Consider the following 20,903-nt stretch of genomic DNA (forward strand, 5'->3'; position numbering starts at 1 on the left):
TTCGGTCTTACCCTGGCTCACCTCCCTTGCCTTGCTTGGTGTGGTGGTGCCCGCGGCTCGGACTGCCCGTGCACAGTTATAGGGGTACAAAAAGTGTACCCCTCTTTTTGTACACCGACACCTGATATAATTACTTTGGTTGAATCTGATCCTTTTCATGGTTATGAATCTGAAACTGTTGTGGCACATCTTACTAAATTGAATGATATAGCCACCCTGTTCACTAAAGATGAGAGAACTCGCTACTTTTATATCCTTAAAATATTTCCGTTCTCATTAAAGGGTGATGCTAAGATATGGTTTAATTCTCTTGATCCTGGTTGTGTGCGTAGTCCCCAGGATATGATTTATTACTTCTCTGCTAAATATTTCCCTGCTCATAAGAAACAAGCTGCTTTAAGGGATATATATAATTTTGTGCAAATTCAAGAAGAGAGTCTCCCACAAGCTTGGGGGAGGCTTCTCCAATTACTTAATGCTTTGCCTGATCATCCTCTTAAGAAAAATGAAATACTTGATATCTTTTATAATGGACTAACCGATGCCTCCAGAGATTACCTGGATAGTTGTGCTGGTTCTGTTTTCAGGGAAAGAACACCAGATGAAGATGAAATTCTATTGAATAATATGTTGTCAAATGAAAATAATTGGACACCTCCGGAGCCAATTCCCGAGCCTATTCCTAAACCAACTCCGAAGAAGAGGGGTATTCTATTTCTCAGTCCTGAAGATATGCAAGAGGCAAAGAAATATATGAAAGAAAAAGGGTATTAAAGCTGAAGATGTTAAGAATTTACCTCCTATTGAAGAAATACATGGTCTTAATTTACCGCCTGTTGAAGAAACATATAATATTAATCCTTTACCTATTGAAGAAACTCATGGTCTTGATAACCCGACACAGGTTGTAAAGGTAAATTCTCTCTATAGATATGATAAAGCTGTAATCCCGTTTACTAAATTTGCTAGCCCATGCTTAGATGAGTTTGATAAATTTATGGCTAAGCAAGAAGACTTTAATGCTTATTTTGGTAGACAATTGAAAAACAATTCAAATATGCATGAACACTTGGGTGATTATATGGCTAATGTTAAAGGTGAACTTAAACTTATTAGTAAACATGCTTCCATGGTTACCACTCAAGTAGAACAAGTACTTAAAGCTCAAAATGATTTGCTCAATGAATTGAATAGTAAAGTTAATGATAATGCTGTTAGAGTGGCTACTAGAACTAGTAGAATGACTCAGGAACCTTTGTATCCTGAAGGCCACCCTAAGAGAATTGAGCAAGATTCTCAGAGAAATAATATAGATGCACCTAGTTCTTCTAAAAAGAAGAAAAAGAAAAATGATAGGACTTTGCATGCTTCTAGTGATCCTATTGTTGAAACACCTTAGAATCCAAATGATATTTCTATTTCTGATGCTGAAACTCAATCTGGTAATGAACCTGAAACTAGTGGTAATGTTAATGATAATGTTCATGATGATGCTCAACCTAGTAATGACAATGACATAGAAATTGAACCTGCTGTTGATCTTGATAACCCACAATCAAAGAATCACCGTTATGATAAGAAAGAATTTGTTGCAAGGAAACATGGTAAAGAAAGAGAGCCTTGGGTTCAGAAACCCATGCCTTTTCCTCCCAAACCATCCAAGAAAAAGGATGATGAGGATTTTGAGCGCTTTGCTGAAATGATTAGACCTATCTTTTTGCGTATGCGATTAACTGATATGCTCAAAACCAATCCTTATGCTAAGTACATGAAAGATATTATTCCAAATAAAAGAAAGATACCGGAAGCTGAAATTTCCACCATGCTTGCTAATTATACTTTTAAGGGTGGAATACCAAAGAAACTTGGAGATCCAGGAGTACCCACTATACCATGCTCCATTAAAAGAAATTATGTTAAAACTTCTTTATGTGATCTTGGAGCCGGTGTTAGTGTTATGCCTCTCTCTTTATATCGTAGACTTGATTTGAATAAGTTGACACCTACTGAAATATCTTTGCAAATGGCTGATAAATCAACTGCTATACCTGTCGGTATTTGTGAGGATGTGCCTGTTGTAGTTGCAAACATTACTATTTTAACGGACTTTGTTATTCTTGATATTCCCGAGGACGATAGTATGTCTATTATTATTGGAAGACCCTTTTTGAATACTGCAGGGGCTGTTATTGATTGCACTAAAGGCAATGTCACTTTTCATGTTAATGGTAATGAGCATACGGTACACTTTCCGAGGAAACAACCTCAAGTTCATAGTATCAACTCTATTGGAAAAATGCCATCGATTGTATTTGGAGGTTTTGAATTTCCTCTTCCTACTGTTAAGAAGAAATATGATATTCTTATTATTGGGGATGTGCATATCCCCGTTGAGGTAACACAGTGTTATTCGAAATTTCTCCGGTTCCATGTTATTCGGAATGAGTTCGTTAACAAGACTTGATCAACCTTGTTAGTGGATTCCTTTTGATGATCATGAGATGGATGAAACTAGAAGGCACAACCTTCTGTACCCCACTTTTACTTTCTGTTATTTATATTAAATAAAATGAAAATAAATATTTTTCTGTCTGTTATCTGATTATCCGTGCAATATAAAAATACCTCGAAAATAAAGTTCTCCAAATGCCCTGAAATTTAAATATGATTTTTTCTAGACTATTTGAGGATTTATCGAACTGAGAACACACCAGGGGGGTCAACCACCTGCCCACGAGGGTGGAGGGCGCGCCCCCTGCCTCGTGGGCCCATGGTGGCCCTCCTCCACTTATTCCTGCACCCACACACTTCATCTTCCTCCCACAAACACGAATATCCAGCTCAAGCACGAGTTCTACCTTATCTTGCTGCCATTTTCGATCTCCTTGCTCAAAGCACCTCTCACAAAACTGCTTGGGGAGATTGTTCCTTGGTATTTGACTCCTCCATTCCAATTAGTTTTTGTTCTAGTGCTTTATTCATTGCAAATTTTTGCTGCTTAGGTGACCCTGTTCTTGAGCTTGCATGTCAAATTTATATGGTTCCAAGTAGTTTTGATGCATGATATAGGCCCTAGGCACTTGTAGGAGTAATTGCTATCAATATTATTGAGTTTGGTTTACTTTTATTTTGAAGTTACTAAAAATTTCAGAATTTTTCAGAAAATGATGAGGAGACTTTTGAGGGGCTCATCGAGACAAAGCTCGAAGGAAAAGGCACCAAAGCCTAAGTATAATATGCCTCGCACCGCGGAGGTTCGGGCGTGTGAATGGCCTTTCGAGGATTTCTTAAGAGCAGCCGGGATTTATGAAGATTTTCATGAATTGGCTCATAATGCAGGCCTCACCGCTTTCCTCCACGACCAATGCAATCAGTATCTCTTACTCACAAATACCTTTGTGCAAAACTTTCATTTTCATTCTTGGAACTCACCACCTACGGTGGAGTTTCATTTATTTGATGAGCATAAGGAGATGTCACTTTATGATTTTTGTCGGATTTGTTTAGTCCCTTTTGAGGGCAAGACAGAAGAACCACATCGTGATGATGTGGAGGGGTTTATTGATACTATCACTGTAGGGGAAACAAGGAAGGTTTCCGATGCACAAATCACTAGCATACATTTTCCGGTTTTACGTTACTTTGCATTATTTGCTAGTCGTTGCTTAATTGGTCGTGGAAACTGTGGAAACCTTAGTATCCCTGATATTATTATTTTGCTCCAAGGTTTATATGGTGATAACACTTTTAGTATGGGTGGCATTATTGCCAAACGGTTAAGTCTGAACCGTACCAAGGACCCCATCTTTGGAGGCATCTATGCCTCACGCCTAGTTGCACATTTTAACATACCTATTAGGCATTCTAAGAAGGAAGAAAAAGTGCTGCCTCGTGTTTATCTAGATTATAAAAGTATGGTGGCACATGATTTTATTATTAAGAATAGGGAAGGAGAACTTAAATATCAATTGTTCTTTAACAAACATCATCCTGAGACTATTACCCTGCCTGCTCCTTCTTTGTTTGATTTGTCTGTAAGCACGTACCTTGTTCTGTTGAAGGCTATTCACGCCTACTGGAACCCTACACCAGCTGAGGAGCCAGAGCCGGAACCAAAAATTGATCCTTCACGACAGTCTAATTATCAGTGGGATCCAGAGATGATTGTCAGCCAGTGGCAATCGGAGTCTTCCTCTTCTTCTTCTCAGTACGACCCCAACTACTATTATGGATATCCGCCAGGCCAGCCGTGGCCATCGACCAACTTAGGCCAAAAGCCTAAGCTTGGGGGAGTACGTATTTCCCACCGACATTACATTTATGTTCACACACTCATTGCTAGATGTCGGTGCTCATACTTTTTCATTGTATCATCCATGCTAGTTTATTTTCCTTTTTTATGCTTTCTTCTTGTGTGTTTAATAAACCTTAAGAAAAACAAAAAAAAATTAGTTGTAGCTTTTAATCAGTTTAATTTCCATGCTTGTAGTAGTAATTAAAAAGAAAACCCAAAAAGATTTCCTGTTCTTCTTTTGCTTGTTGGGAGCTTTCCCGTGTAAATAGTTTTATTTCTTTTCTTTTCTTTGGGGGTCGATAGGAGAAGACCATAATGAAATTGTTGAAGTGGCTCTTATATGCATTATTGTTGATCTGACAAAAGAGCCCATATTGCCTTGTCTTCTCCTATTTATTGAATGCTTGCAGATTCCAGCTTAGTCCAATGCACATGCACTATTATTATTATTCACATTGTTCGATCGTGCAAGTGAAAGGCAATTATGATGATATATGATGGACTGGCTGAGATGAGAAAAGCTGGCATGAACTCGACCTCTTTTGTTTTTGTAAATATGATTATTTCATCGTTCCTGATTCAGCCTATTATGAATAAACATGTTTGCAATGACAACTAGAGATCATAGTTTCTTATGCCATGCTTGATTAACTATGAGTTATAATGGTTTACCTTGCGTGCCAACATGCTATTGAGATAGTTATGATGTGGTATGATAGGGTGGTATCCTCCTCTAAATGATTTAAGTGACTTGACTTGGCGCATGTTCACGCATGTAGTTGAAACAAAATCAACATAGCCTTCACGATATTTATGTTCATGGTGGATTATATCCTACTCATGCTTGCATTCGATGTTGATTAATTTTAATGCATGTTCATGACTATTGTCGCTCTCTAGCTGGTCGCTTCCCAGTCTTTTGCTAGCCTTCACCTGTACTAAGCAGGAATACTGCTTGTGCATCCAAACTCCTTAAACCCCAAAGTTATTCCACATGAGTCCACTATACCTACCTATATATGGTATCTACCTGCCGTTCCAAGTAAATTTGTATGTGCCAAACTCTAAACCTTCAAATAAATATCTTGTTTTGTATGCTCGAATAGCTCATGTATCAACTAGGGTTGTCCGTATATTCCATGTTAGGCGGGTTATTCTCAATAGGAGTGGACTCCGCTCCTCACTCACGAGATAAATGGCTGGTCACCGGGATGCCCAGTCCCATGCTTTATGCAAACTAAATCAAAATAATTGTAAACAAAACTCCCCCTGGGACTCTTGTTAGTTGGAGGCACTCGTTGTTTTGAGCAAGCCATGGATTGATGCTTGTTGGTGGAATGGGGAGTACAAACTTTACCATTCTTTTTGGGAACCGCCTATAATGTGTGCAGCATGGAAGATATCGCCATCTCTTGGTTGTTATGTTGACAATGAAAGTATACCACTCAAAATATTATTCACCTTCGTTTCAAAACCGAGCTCTGGCACCTCTACAAATCCCTACTTCCCTCTGTGAAGGGACGATCTATTTACTTTTATGCTAAGTCATCATCCTCTTATTAAAAAGCACCAGTTGGAGAGCACCGCTGTCATTTGCATTCATTACTGTTAGTTTACATTGAGTATGACTTGACTGGATCTCTTCTACCATGAATTACAATGTCTAGTCAGTCCTTGGTCTTTAAAGATGCTCTGCATTTATCTTTTGTGGTCTTAGAAAGGGCTAGCGAGATACCATCTTGTTATATCATATTATGATTGTTTTGAGAAAATGTTGTCATCCGAGATTTATTATTATGGCTCGCTAGTTGATTATGCCATTGATATGAGTAAACTTGAGACCTATGCGTTATTGCAAATGTGGTTAGTTATAATCTTTGCTGAAAACTTGAATGCTGGCTTTACATATTTACAACAACAAGAGCAAACAGAGTTTGTAAAAGTTTTTCTTTATCACTTTCAGTTTGTCAACTGAATTGCTTGAGGACAAGCAAAGGTTTAAGCTCGGGGGAGTTGATACGTCTCCAACGTATCTACTTTTCCAAACACTTTTGCCCTTGTTTTGTACTCTAACTTGCATGATTTGAATGGAACTAACCCGGACTGATGTTGTTTTCAGCAGAATTACCATGGTGTTATTTATGTGCAGGAGCAAACGTTCTCGGAATGACCTGAAACTTCACGGAGCCACTTTTCAGAAAATAAGAAAAATACCTGCCAAAGATGAAGGCCAGGGGCCCACCGTCTCTCCACGAGGGTGGGGGGCGCGCCTGCCCCCCTAGGGTGCGCCCCTACCTCGTGGGCCCCCTGTTGCCTCTCCGACTCCAACTCCACCTCCATATATTGAGTTTCGGGGAGAAAAAAAGCAGAGAGAAGAAATCATCACGTTTTACGATACGGAGCCACCGCCAAGCCCTAAAACCTCTCGGGAGGGCTGATCTGGAGTCCGTTCAGGGCTCCGGAGAGGGGAATCCGTCGCCATCATCATCATCAAACCATCCTCCATCACAAATTTCATGATGCTCACCGCCGTGCGTGAGTAATTCCATCGTAGGCTTGCTGGACGGTGATGGGTTGGATGGGATCTATCATGTAATCGAGTTAGTTTTGTTAGGGTTTGATCCCTAGTGTCCACTATGTTCTGAGATTGATGTTGCTATGACTTTGCTATGCTTAATGCTTGTCACTAGGGCCCGAGTGCCATGATTTCAGATCTTAACCTATTATGTTTTCATCAATATATGAGTGTTCTTGATCCTATCTTGCAAGTCTATAGTCACCTATTATGTGTTATGATCCGTTAACTCCAAAGTGACAATAATCGGGATACTTACCGGTGATGACCGTAGTTTGAGGAGTTCATGTATTCACTGTGTGTTAATGCTTTGTTCCGGTTCTCTATTAAAAGGAGGCCTTAATATCCCTTAGGTTCCGTAAGGACCCTGCTGCCACGGGAGGGTAGGACAAAACATGTCATGCAAGTTCTTTTCCATAAGCACGTATGACTATATTCGGAATACATGCCTACATTATATCAATGAACTGGAGCTAGTTCTGTGTCACCCTAGGTTATGACTGTTACATGATGAACCACATCCGGCATAATTCTCCATCACTGATCCATTGCCTATGAGCTTTCCATATATTGTTCTCCGCTTATTTACTTTTCCGTTCCTATTGCTATCATCACTACAAAATACCAAAAACATTACTTTTACTACCGTTACCTTTTGCTACCGTTATCACTACTATCATATTACTTTTCTACTAAACATATTGCTGCAGATATTAATTTTCCAGGTGTGGTTGAATTGACAACTCAGCTGCTAATACTTGAGAATATTCTTTGGCTCCCCTTGTGTCGAATCAATAAATTTGGGTTGAATACTCTACCCTCGAAAACTGTTGCGATCCCCTATACTTGTGGGTTATCATTTCCCACGGGTATAGTATTCGGAAACACTCCACCCTTGGGTTCCGGAGGTTGAAGCGGAAGGTCTGCCATGACAATCTTTTACAATTCGGTCGGAGACAAGTTTGCTGATAAAGTGTATTGTCACATAAAATCGCACGCCTAATATTTATCTATGCCATCTATCAGGCTGTCTAGCTTACATTCCTGCTGTGAAAATTTGGTGGCTATCTTTACTTGATCGTACACCAAACTAACCGGAATTTCTTGTCCGTCCGATCCCCGAGGTCCGACCCGGGCCATATGTGTAACACCCTGGATGTAACTTGCCATATTTGTACTCCGACTCTTGCCATTTTCGGCTCTAAGTTATGAGATTTCCTTTCGTGGTTGGGTTCTTGTATTCATGTTGCATTTTTTCCATGTCATGCATTTCATATCATGTCATCATGTGCATCTCATTTGCAGACGTGTTCGTCTCATGCATCCAAGCATTTTCCCCGTTGTCCGTTTTGCAATCCGACAATCCGACACTCCTACATGCATCGGCGTCCCCCTTTTGTCTCTTTTCGTGAGAGGGTGTTGAACATTCTCGGAATGGACCGAGACTTGCCAAGCGGCCTTGGTACACCACCGGTAGACCGCCTGTCAAGTTTCGTGCCATTTGGAGTCCGTTTGATACTCCAACGGTTAACTGGGGAACCGTAAAGGCCTTGTGTGTGTGTTGCAGCCCAACACCCCTTCAAAACGGCCCAATAACCCTTCCAAACCTCTCCCATGTCCTCCATCATCGGATCACGACCGCGTGGTCGAAAACTACACCTCATTTGGACACTCCTACCTCCTCCTAGCTATAAATAGGTGCCCTTCCTCCAAATTCGCGGGCGAAACCCTAAAAAAATCCTCCCCGCCGTCGCCGGACACGTCCGGGTCCGGCCGGACAGATCGCGCCACCGCGTCCGACCAACCGCGCGATGCCACACCGCCGCCGGCCCGCGAGCCCACGTCGGGCCCTTCGAGCCCATCCGCCGCCGCCCCGCGCCCGCTTCGCCTTGCGCGCCCGCGCCTCCTCCTCGCTGCCGTCCGCCGCCCGCTCCTCGCCGGCGCGCCCTCGCTGCCACTCGCCGCGACCCCGGTCCGCAGCGCCGGCCACCGGAGCTGCCCTTGCGCCGCCCGCGCCCACTGTGAGGTCCGCCGCCTCCACCTCGACGCCGCACCTGCAAGCATCTCCGGCGCCGTCCCCGGCCTCCTTCGGCGAACCCTCCTCGTCCGCAAGCACTGGCGACCACCGCGACCTCCATCTCCGACGATCCTCGGATTCCGTGCCAGATCCAGATCCATTCTCGAGGTTGACCCCGAAATAATACGAAGTCATTTATTTTTGCATTCCGATCCCCTGTTCATCATGCCATAACTCTGTGATCATAGCTCCGTTTTGTGTGTGCAATATACCAAAATGTTCATCATAATGTGCTCTTCATTTCATTCCATTGTGACATGCTTGTTTGAGTCCATCTTGCTACCCAAATCGTGGATGCAAGAGTGCTATAAATTCTTAGGTGCTGATTCTTATCAGAGTATGAGGATTTGTCATTTTTGCTACATTTGTTGTGTGTTGCATATGGGCATGATCTCTACATGTATTTTGATCTATGCCATGCCATCTTTACAGGGGTGTTTGCCATGTATATTTGTGATCAATGTGGTGACTAGCACAAGCATGCAAAGTAGCTCTGTTGTTATTTTTTATGCCATGTACCCATGATGCTACAGTGAGATCCATCCTTGTTTAGAGTTGCTTCAGTAAGGATGATTTTGACATATGGTTATGCTCTATCCATACATACCCCTGTTTGCAATTATGGAGTGCCCTAGAATGACTTAATCTTGCTCTACTTTTGCTATAAAATGTTCCTGGCAGATTGTTTACATGTTAATCAATTTTGCCATGGTTGTTGTAGTTGATCCAAGCATGCTATAAACTTGCTCTTGCCTTGGTTAGCTTTATGAACATGTCTTCTTGCTATTTCTATGCTTAGTTTGTCATGAAAGGATTTGTGATGAGTGAATCAAGCTCTCAAAGATGCCTTCATAACTTTGTTTATGCCATGCTCTATTTTTCTGCTAAGTCTGAATCTGTTAACGAAACTTGCTATGTTTACATGAGTGCCATCATATCTTTTGTGCCTTTTTGGCTCATGGTAAGTAAGGGACTTTTGTTCTATGCTTTGAGTAGATTCATGCCATGCCTTTGTTTGCTATGATATGATCCTGTAGCATGTTGTTTGCTTGCTCTAAACCTGGCTTCTTGATGTTATTTTTCTAGCATGTTAGTATTTTCACCAAGTCTGTGATGCTGATATCTTTTGCACTTTTGCCATGCTTGTTTGAACCTGCTCTTGTGTGATTTAGCCGTAGCTCAGTGTTCATCTTTTGTCAAGCATCTTGAGTAGATCACTGACATGTGCTTTGTTGCTTTGTTGGAGTGCAGTAGCTTAGTTTCTTGTTGCATTCTAGATGGCATCATGCTGTTAATCGCAGAATTGTGCCATTCTTGTTTTGCTTGCCATTTGCAAACCGTGCATCTGATTCCGGTGATCTTTATATCGATTTTGACTGAAATCATCTCATCTTTCCAGCGGCACTCTTGGTTTGCCAAGTTGATGCCTTGATCAATATTTTCCTTCCGGAGCATGCATATGCATTGCATATCACATCTCGCATATCATGTCATGTTTTGCATCATGTTGCTTGCGCATTGCACCGTGATTGATTGTTGGTCCTTTTCTTGTGTTCTTTCTTTGGGTAGAGCCGGTAGATGAGTACGTGATCGAGGAACCTGTTGAGTACGCTTACAAGGATCAAGCTTTCGTCAACTCTGAGAACTTTGCAGGCAAGATGACCATACCCTCGAAATCACTTCTATCTTTGCTTGCTAGTTGTTCGCTCTATTGCTATGCCGCGATACCTACCACTTTCTATATAATTCCTCCCATATTGCCATGACAAGCCTCTAACCCACCTTTTCCTAGCAAACCATTGTTTGGCTATGTTACCTCTTTGCTCAGCCCCTCTTATAGCGTTGCTAGTTGCAGGTGAAGTTGGAGTTTGTTCCTTGCTGGAACATGGATATTTGTTGGGATATCATTATTATATCTTGTTTACTTTAATGCATCTATATACTTGGTAAAGGGTGGAAGGCTCGGCCTTATGCCTGGTGTTTTGTTCCACTCTTGCCGCCTTAGTTTCCGTCATACCGGTGTTATGTTCCTTGATTTTGCGTTCCTTACACGGTTGGGTGTTATGGGAACCCCTTGATAGTTTGCTTTGAATAAAACTCCTCCAGCAAGGCCCAACCTTGGTTTTACCATTTGCCACCTAAGCCTTTTTCCCTTGGGTTCCGCGGACTCAAGGGCCATCTTTATTTTAAACCCCCCGGGGGCCAGTGCTCCTCTGAGTGTTGGTCCGAACCGAGTAGACTACGGGGCCACGTCGGGGAAACTTGAGGTTTGGTTTTACTCATAGGATGTCTCATCCGGTGTGCCTTGAGAACGAGATACGTGCGACTCCTATCAGGATTTGTTGGCACATCAGGCGGCTTTGCTGGTCTTGTTTTACCATTGTCGAAATGTCTTGTAACCGGGATTCCGAGTCTGATCGGGTCTTCCTGGGAGAAGGAATATCCTTCGTTGACCGTGAGAGCTTGTGATGGGCTAAGTTGGGACACCCCTGCAGGGTTTTGAACTTTCGAAAGCCGTGCCCGTGGTTATGGGCAGATGGGAATTTGTTAATATCCGGTTGTAGAGAACTTGACACTTAACTTAATTAAAATGAATCAACCGCGTGTGTAGCCGTGATGGTCTCTTTTTGGCAGAATCCGGGAAGAGAACACGGTCTCGTGTTATGCTTGAACGTAAGTAGTTTTAGGATCACTTATTGATCACTTTTAGCTTCTCGACCGTGCTTTGCTTCTCTTCTCGCTCTCTTTTGCGTAAGTTAGTCACCATATATGCTAGTGCTTGCTGCAGCTCCACCTCACTACCTTTCCTACCCATAAGCTTAAATAGTTTTGATCGCGAGGGTGTGAGATTGCTGAGTCCCCGTGACTCACAGTTACTTCCAAATAGATGCAAGTGCCGATGATGCCAGTGCAGGGGACGCTACCGAACTCAAGTGGGAGTTCGACGAGGATTCGGGCCGTTACTATGTTTATTTTTCGGATGATCAGTAGAGGAGCCCAGTTGGGGCGATTGGGGATCTAGCATTTGGGGTTGTCTTTCTTTTATTTGGTTCCGTAGTCGGACCTTGATTGTATTCTGGATGATGTATGATATATTTATGTATTGTGTGAAGTGGCGATTATAAGCCAACTCTTTATCCCTTTCTTATTCAGTACATGGGATGTGTAAAGATTACCCCTCTTGCGACATGCCTAATATGCGGTTATGCCTCTAAGTCGTGCTCCAACACGTGGGAGATATAGCCGCATCGTGGGTGTTACAATATGATTCGGATCAAGACCGGTATACCATGTTTTCACCATGGCCCAGGCCTCTCGTGCACCCTCTCGACATGCTGATGCCTTCCACAGCTCAAAATGAAGACGAGCTCCTTTAAATAGCTCCGCGAGCTCCCCCATCGGTCTCGGAGGAGAATCATATGGCCATAAAGCCTTAGCCATATTCCTCATTGCTTTCCGAGCTCGCTCGTGCACTTTGGATAGCTCTTGTAGTAGGTCGCCTTGAAATCCGTACACTTCTCCTTCGGGCCGCCTAGTTAACAAACCTACAGGAACAAATCTCATAAAAATTTTCATCAGGGGATCTTATGAAAGTTAGGTTCAGGGACATACTAATATGCCGCCTTTCAGCTTTTGCTTCTCTTTCAAGGCATCTGACAGTTGGGCTCTTACATCCTTTAGCTCCTTGTCTTGCTTAATGTTGGCATCCTGTAGTTTGTTCTTCTCATCCCTGGTCCGTGTCAATATACATTGACCAGCAGCTTCTTGCCTTTCGGCATGTTGTTTATCCGCCTGCACAACCTTCAGTCTATCCTCCAGCTGATCCGGCGATCCTGCCGCCGTAAACAAAATAGTGTATATTTAAAAACATTGTTGGCACAAAATCGTATTTTCCGGACAGTGATTAGCAGTCCTGCGCAACCTTCTTGGACTTCTCCAGTTCGACGGTGACAGCAGTTAGCTTGGTCCGACATTCTTCAAGGTCCTTGGATAGCATGTCGTTTTTCTATGTGAGTACCTGATAATACAACGATCCTTAAATCAGTTGGGCCAAACTGCTTCAAATCTTGGGGGCTACTGGCACATGAGTACTGAATCTATAGAAAAGCTCTTACCCGCATATCCTTTGAAAGCTGGTGTGTGGCTCCGGCAAGCCCATCCCGAGCAGCTCGGATATATGCATCCGCAAAGTTGAGGGCATGGAATGCCTCTACAGTAAAACTGGGATCGCGCATGGCATCTTTCTGCCGATGATGATTCATGGCGCTCTCCACTTCAGAATTAGTGATAGTTACATCATCTGAATCCTCTTGGAGATGACAGTCCATCATTTTTCCCGTATCAACCCTAGTCCTTACGACAGGGTTCGGGGCCGGATTGATCGATACATGGCCGGCGGGTCCCCGGATATAGTCCGATGTATGCTCTTCCTGTAAAATGGTCCAGCAGAGAACATCACAACTCGCTGATACGTCCATTTTGCATCATGCTTTTATATCAATATTTACTGCATTATGGGCTGTTATTACACATTATGTCACAATACTTATGCCTATTCTCTCTTATTTTACAAGGTTTACATAAAGAGGGAGAATGCTGGCAGCTGGGATTCTGGGCTGGAAAAGGAGCAAATATTAGAGACCTATTCTGCACAGCTCCAAAAGTCCTGAAACTTCACGGAAGATGTTTTCCAAATATATAAAAAATACTGAGAGCAAGAACCTCACCAGGGGGGTCACACCCAGCCCACGAGGGTGGGGGCACGCCCTACCCCCCTCGGCGTGCCCCCTACCTCATGGGCCCCCTGGTGGCCCTTCGGTGGCCATCTTCTGCTATATGGAGTCTTTCGATGGGAAAAAAAATCATAAGCCATCTTCTCGGACGAAACTCCGCCGCCACGAGGCGGAACCTTGGCGGAACCAATCTAGGGCTCTGGCGGAGCTGTTCTGCCGGGGAAACTTCCCTCCCGGAGGGGGAAATCATCGCCATCGTCATCACCAACGCTCCTCTCATCGGGAGAGGGCAATCTCCATAAACATCTTCATCAGCACCATCTCATCTCCAAACCCTAGTTCATCTCTTGTATCCAATTCTTGTCTCCAAGTCTGGGATTGGTGCTAGTAGGTTGCTAGTAGTGTTAATTACTCCTTGTAGTTGATGCTAGTTGGTTTAATTGGTGGAAGATCATATGTTCAGATCCTATATGCATATTAATACCCCTCTGATTATGAACATGTTTATTCTTTGTGAGTAGTTACTTTTGTTCCTGAGGACATGGGAGAAGTCTTGCTATTAGTAGTCATGTGAATTTGGTATTCGTTCGATATTTTGACGAGATGTATGTTGTCTCTCCTCTAGTGGTGTTATGTGAACGTCGACTACATGACACTTCACCATTATTTGGGCCTAGAGGAAGGCATTGGGGAGTAATAAGTAGATGATGGGTTGCTAGAGTGACAGAAGCTTAAACCCTAGTTTATGCGTTGCTTCGTAAGGCACTGATTTGGATCCATATGTTTCATGCTATGGTTAGGTTTACCTTAATACTTTTGTTGTATTTGCGGATGCTTGCAATAGAGGTTAATCATAAGTGGGATGCTTGTCCAAGTAAGGGCAGTACCCAAGCACTGGTCCACCCACATACCAAATTATCAAAGTACCGAACGCGAATCATATGAACGTGATGAAAACTAGCTTGACGATATTCCCATGTGTCCTCGGGAGCGCTTTTCTCTATATAAGAGTTTGTCCAGGATTGTCCTTTGCTACAAAAAGGATAGGGCCACCTTGCTGCACCTTATTTACTTTTGTTACTTGTTTCTCGTTACAAACTATCTTACCACAAAACTATCTGTTACCACTTATTTCAGTACTTGCAGAGAATACCTTGCTGGAAACCGCTTATCATTTCCTTCTGCTCCTCGTTGGATTCGACACTCTTACTTATCGAAAGGACTACGATAGATCCCCTATACTTGTGGGTCATCAAGACTCTTTTGTGGCGCCGTTGCCGGGGAGTGAAGCGCCTTTGGTAGGTGGAATTTGGTAAGGAAAAATTTATATAGTGTGCTGAAATTTACTGTCATTTGTTACTATGGAAAGTAACCCTTTGAGGGGCTTGTTTGGGGTATCTTCACCCCGACCAGTAGAGCAAAGAGTTGCTCCTCAACCTACTGAACCTACTGAATATGAATATGAAAATGAAAATGCCTACTTTGAAGTTCCTTCGGGTATGATAGAAAAACTGCTAGCTAATCCTTTTTTAGGAGATGGAACGAAACATCCTGATGAACATTTGATATATGTGGATCAAGTTTGTAGATTATTTAAGCTTGCAGGTGTACCCGGAGATGTTGTTAAGAAGAAGGTCTTCCCCTTATCTTTGAGGGGAGATGCATCGACATGGTATAGGCTATGTGGTGATATGAGGTCTTGGAATTACAAACGATTGGAACTGGAATTTCATCAGAAGTTTTACCCTATTCACCTTGTTCATCGTGATCGCAATTACATATATAATTTTTGGCCTCGTGAAGGAGAAAGCATCGCTCAAGCTTGGGGGAGGATTAAATCAATGTTATATTCATGCCCCAATCATGAGCTCTCAAGAGAAATGATTATTCAAAAAATTTATGCTCGGCTTTCTGGTAACAATCGCACCATGCTTGATACTTCTTGTGCTGGCTCTTTTATGATGAAGACTATTGAATTCAAATGAGATTTATTGGAAAGAATTAAATGCAACTCTGAAGATTGGGACCTCGACAATGGTAAGGAGTCAGGTATGACACCTAGTTTTGATTGTGTTAAATCTTTTATGGATACCGATATTTTTCATAAATTTAGCACTAAATATGGACTTGACTCTGAGATAGTAGCTTCTTTCTCTGAATCTTTTTCTGCTTATGTTGATCTCCCCAAGGAGAAGTGGTTTAAATATCATCCTCCCATATAAGTAAAAGTGGATGCACCTATTAAAGTTGAAGAAAAGACTATCACTTATAATGATCCTATTGTTCCTACTTCTTATGTTGAGAAACCACCTTCCCCTGTTAAGATAAATGATCATGCTAAAGCTTCAACTGTGGTTCGTAAAAGCAATATTAAAACATATACCCCTCCTAAGCAAGTTAAAGTTGAACCTAATATTGCTATTGTTAAAGATCTCTTGTCTGATAATATAGATGGGCATGTTATTTATTTCTGTAATGAAACTGCTAGAATTGCTAAACCCCGTGATAAAGATAAACCTAGACCTGTGGTAGGCATGCCTGTTATTTCTGTTAAAATAGGAGATCATTGTTATCATGGCTTATGTGATATGGGTGCTAGTGCTAGTGCAATACCTTATTCCTTATACAAAGAAGTTATGCATGATATTGCACCTGCTGAGATGGAAGATATTGATGTCACAATTAAACTTGACAATAGAGATACTATTTCACCAATGGGAATTGTTAGAGATGTTGAAGTCTTGTGTGGGAAAACTAAATATCCTGCTGATTTTCTTGTTCTTGGTTCCCCACAAGATAGATTTTGTCCCATTATATTTGGCAGACCCTTCTTAAATACTGTTAATGCTACCATAGATTGCAACAGGGATGTTGTTACTATCGGTTTAGATGATATGACTCATGAATTTAATTTTTCTAAATTTAGTAGACAACACCGTGAATAAGAATTACCTAGTAAGGATGAAATTATTGGTCTTGCTTCTATTGCCGTACCTCCTAGTGATCCTTTAGAACAATACATGCTAGACCATGAAAATGATATGTTTATGAATGAAAGAAGGGAATTAGATGAAGTATTCTTTAAACAGGAACCTATTCTGAAAAACAATTTACCTGTTGAAATCCTAGGGGATCCTCCTCCACCCAAGGGTGATCCCGTGTTTGAGCTTAAACTGTTACCTAATACTCTTAAATATGCTTATCTTTATGAGAAAAAGATATATCCTGTTATTATTAGTGCTAACCTTTCAGAACATGAAGAAGAGAGATTATTGAAAACTCTGAAGAAGCACCGTGCTGCTATTGGGTATACTCTTGATGATCTTAAAGGCATTAGTCCCACTCTATGTCAACATAAAATTAATTTGGAAGAAGATGCTAAACCAGTTTGTGATCATCAACGCCGGCTGAATCCTAAAATGAAAGAAGTGGTAAGAAAGGAGATACTAAAGCTCCTTGAGGCAGATATAATTTATCCCGTTGCTGATAGTCAGTGGGTAAGCTTGATACGTCTCCAACGTATCTATAATTTTTGATTGCTCCATGCTATGTTATCTACTGTTTTGGGCAATTTTGGGCTTTATTATCCACTTTTATATTATTTTTGGGACTAACCTATTAACCGGAAGCCCAGCCCAGAATTGCTGTTTTTTTGCCTATTTTAGTGTTTCGAAGAAAAGGAATATCAAACGGAGTCGAAACGGAATGAAATCAACTGGAGAAATTATTTTTGGAAGGAAAGCTACCAGAAAAGCTTGGACCCCACGCCAGGAGCCAAGGGAGGAGCTCACGAGGGTGAGGGCGCCCCCTAGGGTGCGCCCCCTGCCTCATGGGGCCCCCGAAGCTCCACCGACGTACTTCCTGCACCCATATATATTCACGTACCCTAAAACTTCCAGAACGCACAATAGATCGGGAGTTCCGCCTCCAGTAGCCTCCGTAGCCACCGAAAGCCAATCTAGACCCATTCCGGCACCCTGCCAGAGGGGGAAATCCTTCTCCGGTGGCCATCTTCATCATCCCGGTGCTCTCCATGACGAGGAGGGAGTAGTTCTCCCTCGGGGCTGAGGGTATGTACCAGTAGCTATGTGTTTGATCTCTCTCTCTCTCATGTTCTTGATTTGGCACGATCTTGATGTATCGCGAGATTTGCTATAATATTTGGATCCTATGATATTTCTCCCCCCCTCTACTCTCTTGTAATGAATTGAGTTTCCCCTTTGAAGTTATCTTATCGGATTGAGTCTTTAAAGATTTGAGAACACTTGATGTATGTCTTGCCGTGCGTATCTGTGGTGACAATGGGATACCACGTGATTCACTTGATATATGTTTTGGTGATCAACTTGCAGGTTCCGCCCATGAACCTATGCATAGGGGTTGGCACACGTTTTCGTCGTGATTCTTCGGTAGGAACTTTTGGGCACTCTTTGAGGTCCTATGTGTTGGTTGAATAGATGAATCTGAGATTGTGTGATGCATATCGTATAATCATACCCACGGATACTTGAGGTGACATTGGAGTATCTAGGTGACATTAGGGTTTTGGTTGATTTGTGTTTAAGGTGTTATTCTAGTACGAACTCTAGGGTTGTTTGTGACACTTATAGGAATAGCCCAACGGATTGATTGGAAAGAATAACTTTGAGGTGGTTTTGTACCCTACCATAATCTCTTCGTTCATTCTCCGCTATTAGTGACTTTGGAGTGACTCTTTGTTGCATGTTGAGGGATAGTTATGTGATCCAATTATGTTAGTATTGTTGAGAGGACTTGCACTAGTGAAAGTATGAACCCTAGGCCTTATTTCCAAGCATTGCAATACCGTTTACGCTCACTTTTACCATTAGTTACCTTGCTGTTTTTATATTTTCAGATTACAAAAGCTATTATCTACTATCCATATACCAGTTGTTTCACCATCTCTTCGCCGAACTAGTGCACCTATACAATTTACCGTTCTATTGGGTCTGTTGGGGACAGAAGAGACTCTTTGTTATTTGGTTGCAGGGTTGCTTGAGAGAGACCATCTTCATCCTATGCCTCCTACGGATTGATAAACCTTAGGTCATCCACTTGAGGGAAATTTGTTACTGTCCAACAAACCTCTGCACTTGGAGGTCCAACAACGTCTACAAGAAGAAGGTTGTGTAGTAGACATCGAGCTCTTTTCTGGCGCCGTTGCCGGGGAGGTGAGTGCTTGAAGGTATATCTTTAGATCTTGCAATCGAGTCTTTTAGTTTCTTGTTTTATCACTAGTTTAGTCTATAAAAGAAAATGACAGAAAAAATGGAATTAAGTTTGCCTCATACGCTTCATCTTTTAAATATCTTTCGTGAGTATGATGGAAAGGAAAATTGTGCTCAAGTGCTAGAAGAAGAATTACATAGAATGCTTGGCATCAAATATGTGAATGATGAGCATGATTGCAATATTGTTAGTACGAATTCCTTGAATATCCATGATGCTAATGATATGCAAAGCCACAAGCTTGGGGAAGCTATGTTTGATGAAGATGATATTTTTTGTCCCCCAAGTTTTGATGAGCGAATTTATTATGATGAAAGCATGCCTCCTATCTAATGATTATTATTGTGATGACACGTATGCTTTAAAGAATAGTGATAACAATGAAACTTGTCATCTTGATTTCAATTTTCAATCCCATGATAGTTACTTTGTTGAGTTTGCTCCCACTACTATTCAAGAGAAGAATTTTGTTTATGTGGAGAGTAGTAAATTTTTTATGCTTGTAGATCATGAAAAGAATGCTTTAGGTGCTGGTTATATTGTTGAATTCTTTCATGATCCTACTGAAAATTATTATGAGGGAGGAACATATGCTTGTAGGAATTGCAATAATATCAAGTTTCCTCTCTATGTGCTTAAAGTTTTGAAGTTATGCTTGTTTTTCCCTCCTATGCTAGTTGATTATTGTTCCCACAAGTTGTTTGCTCACAAAATCCCTATGCATAGGAAGAGGGTTAGACTTAAATGTGCTATTCATATTCTTCATGATGCTCTATTTATGTTTCAATTCTTATCTTTTGTGTGAGCATCATTGAAATCATCATGCCTAGCTAGAGGCGTTAAACAATAGCGCTTGTTGGGAGGCAACCCAACTTTATTTTTGTTCCTTGCTCTTTGTTCCTGTTTAGTAATAAATAATTCATCTAGACTCTGTTTATATGTGGTTTTATTCTTTTAATTAGTGCTTGTGCCAAGTAGAACCTTTGGGAAGACTTGGGGGAAGTCTTGTTGATAATGCTGTAAAAAACAGAAACTTTAGCGCTCACGAGAATTGCTGCCATTTTTATTTGGAGATTGACATTTAGTTAATTATTTTTGCAGATTATTAATAGATATATTACTCAGGTCAAGAAATTTATTTGAGAATTTTATGAGTTCCAGAAGTATACGTTTGATCCAGATTACTACAGACTGTTCTGTTTTTGATAGATTCTGTTTTCTATGTGTTGTTTGCTTATTTTGATGAATCTATGGGTAGTAAAAGAGTTTATAAACCATAGAGAAGTTGGAATACAGTAGTTTTAACACCAATATAAATAAATAATGAGTTCATTACAGTACCTTGAAGTGGTGATTTATTTTCTTATACTAACGGAGCTTACGAGTTTTCTGTTAAGTTTTGTGTTGTGAAGTTTTCAAGTTTTGGGTAAGGATTCGATGGAATATGGAATAAGGAGTGGAAAGAGCCTAATCTTGGGGATTCCCAAGGCACCCCAAGGTAATATTCAAGGACAACCAGGAGCCTAAGCTTGGGGATGCCCGGGAAGGCATCCCCTCTTTTGTCTTCGTTCATCGGTAACTTTACTTGGAGCTATATTTTTATTCACCACATGATATGTGTTTTGCTTGGAGAGTCAATTAGTATTGTTAGGATTTGCATGCTGTTATTTAGAACAATGTTTTTCATATTTTATTTCAATAAAAGTGGCATTGATATCCCTTACTATGCCTATGTTACAAGTATACATGTTGCTGTTTGAAAACAGAAAGTTTACCGCTGTTGCAATAATTCCCTAGAAAAGTCAGAATGTGATAAAATATTGAAACCTTTTGCATATTAAGCTCTGATATATTTACTACAGTGGGAATTTTCTTTCATAATTTTTGGAGCTAGGGAAGTATGGATGTTGCTGTATTCTTTACAGACTGTCCTTTTAGGCAGATTGCTGTTATGTTTGCATTTTTTTGCATATG

Source organism: Triticum dicoccoides, chromosome 2A, assembly GCF_002162155.2.
Source record: "Triticum dicoccoides isolate Atlit2015 ecotype Zavitan chromosome 2A, WEW_v2.0, whole genome shotgun sequence".
In the NCBI taxonomy this organism is placed as follows: Eukaryota; Viridiplantae; Streptophyta; class Magnoliopsida; order Poales; family Poaceae; genus Triticum; species Triticum dicoccoides.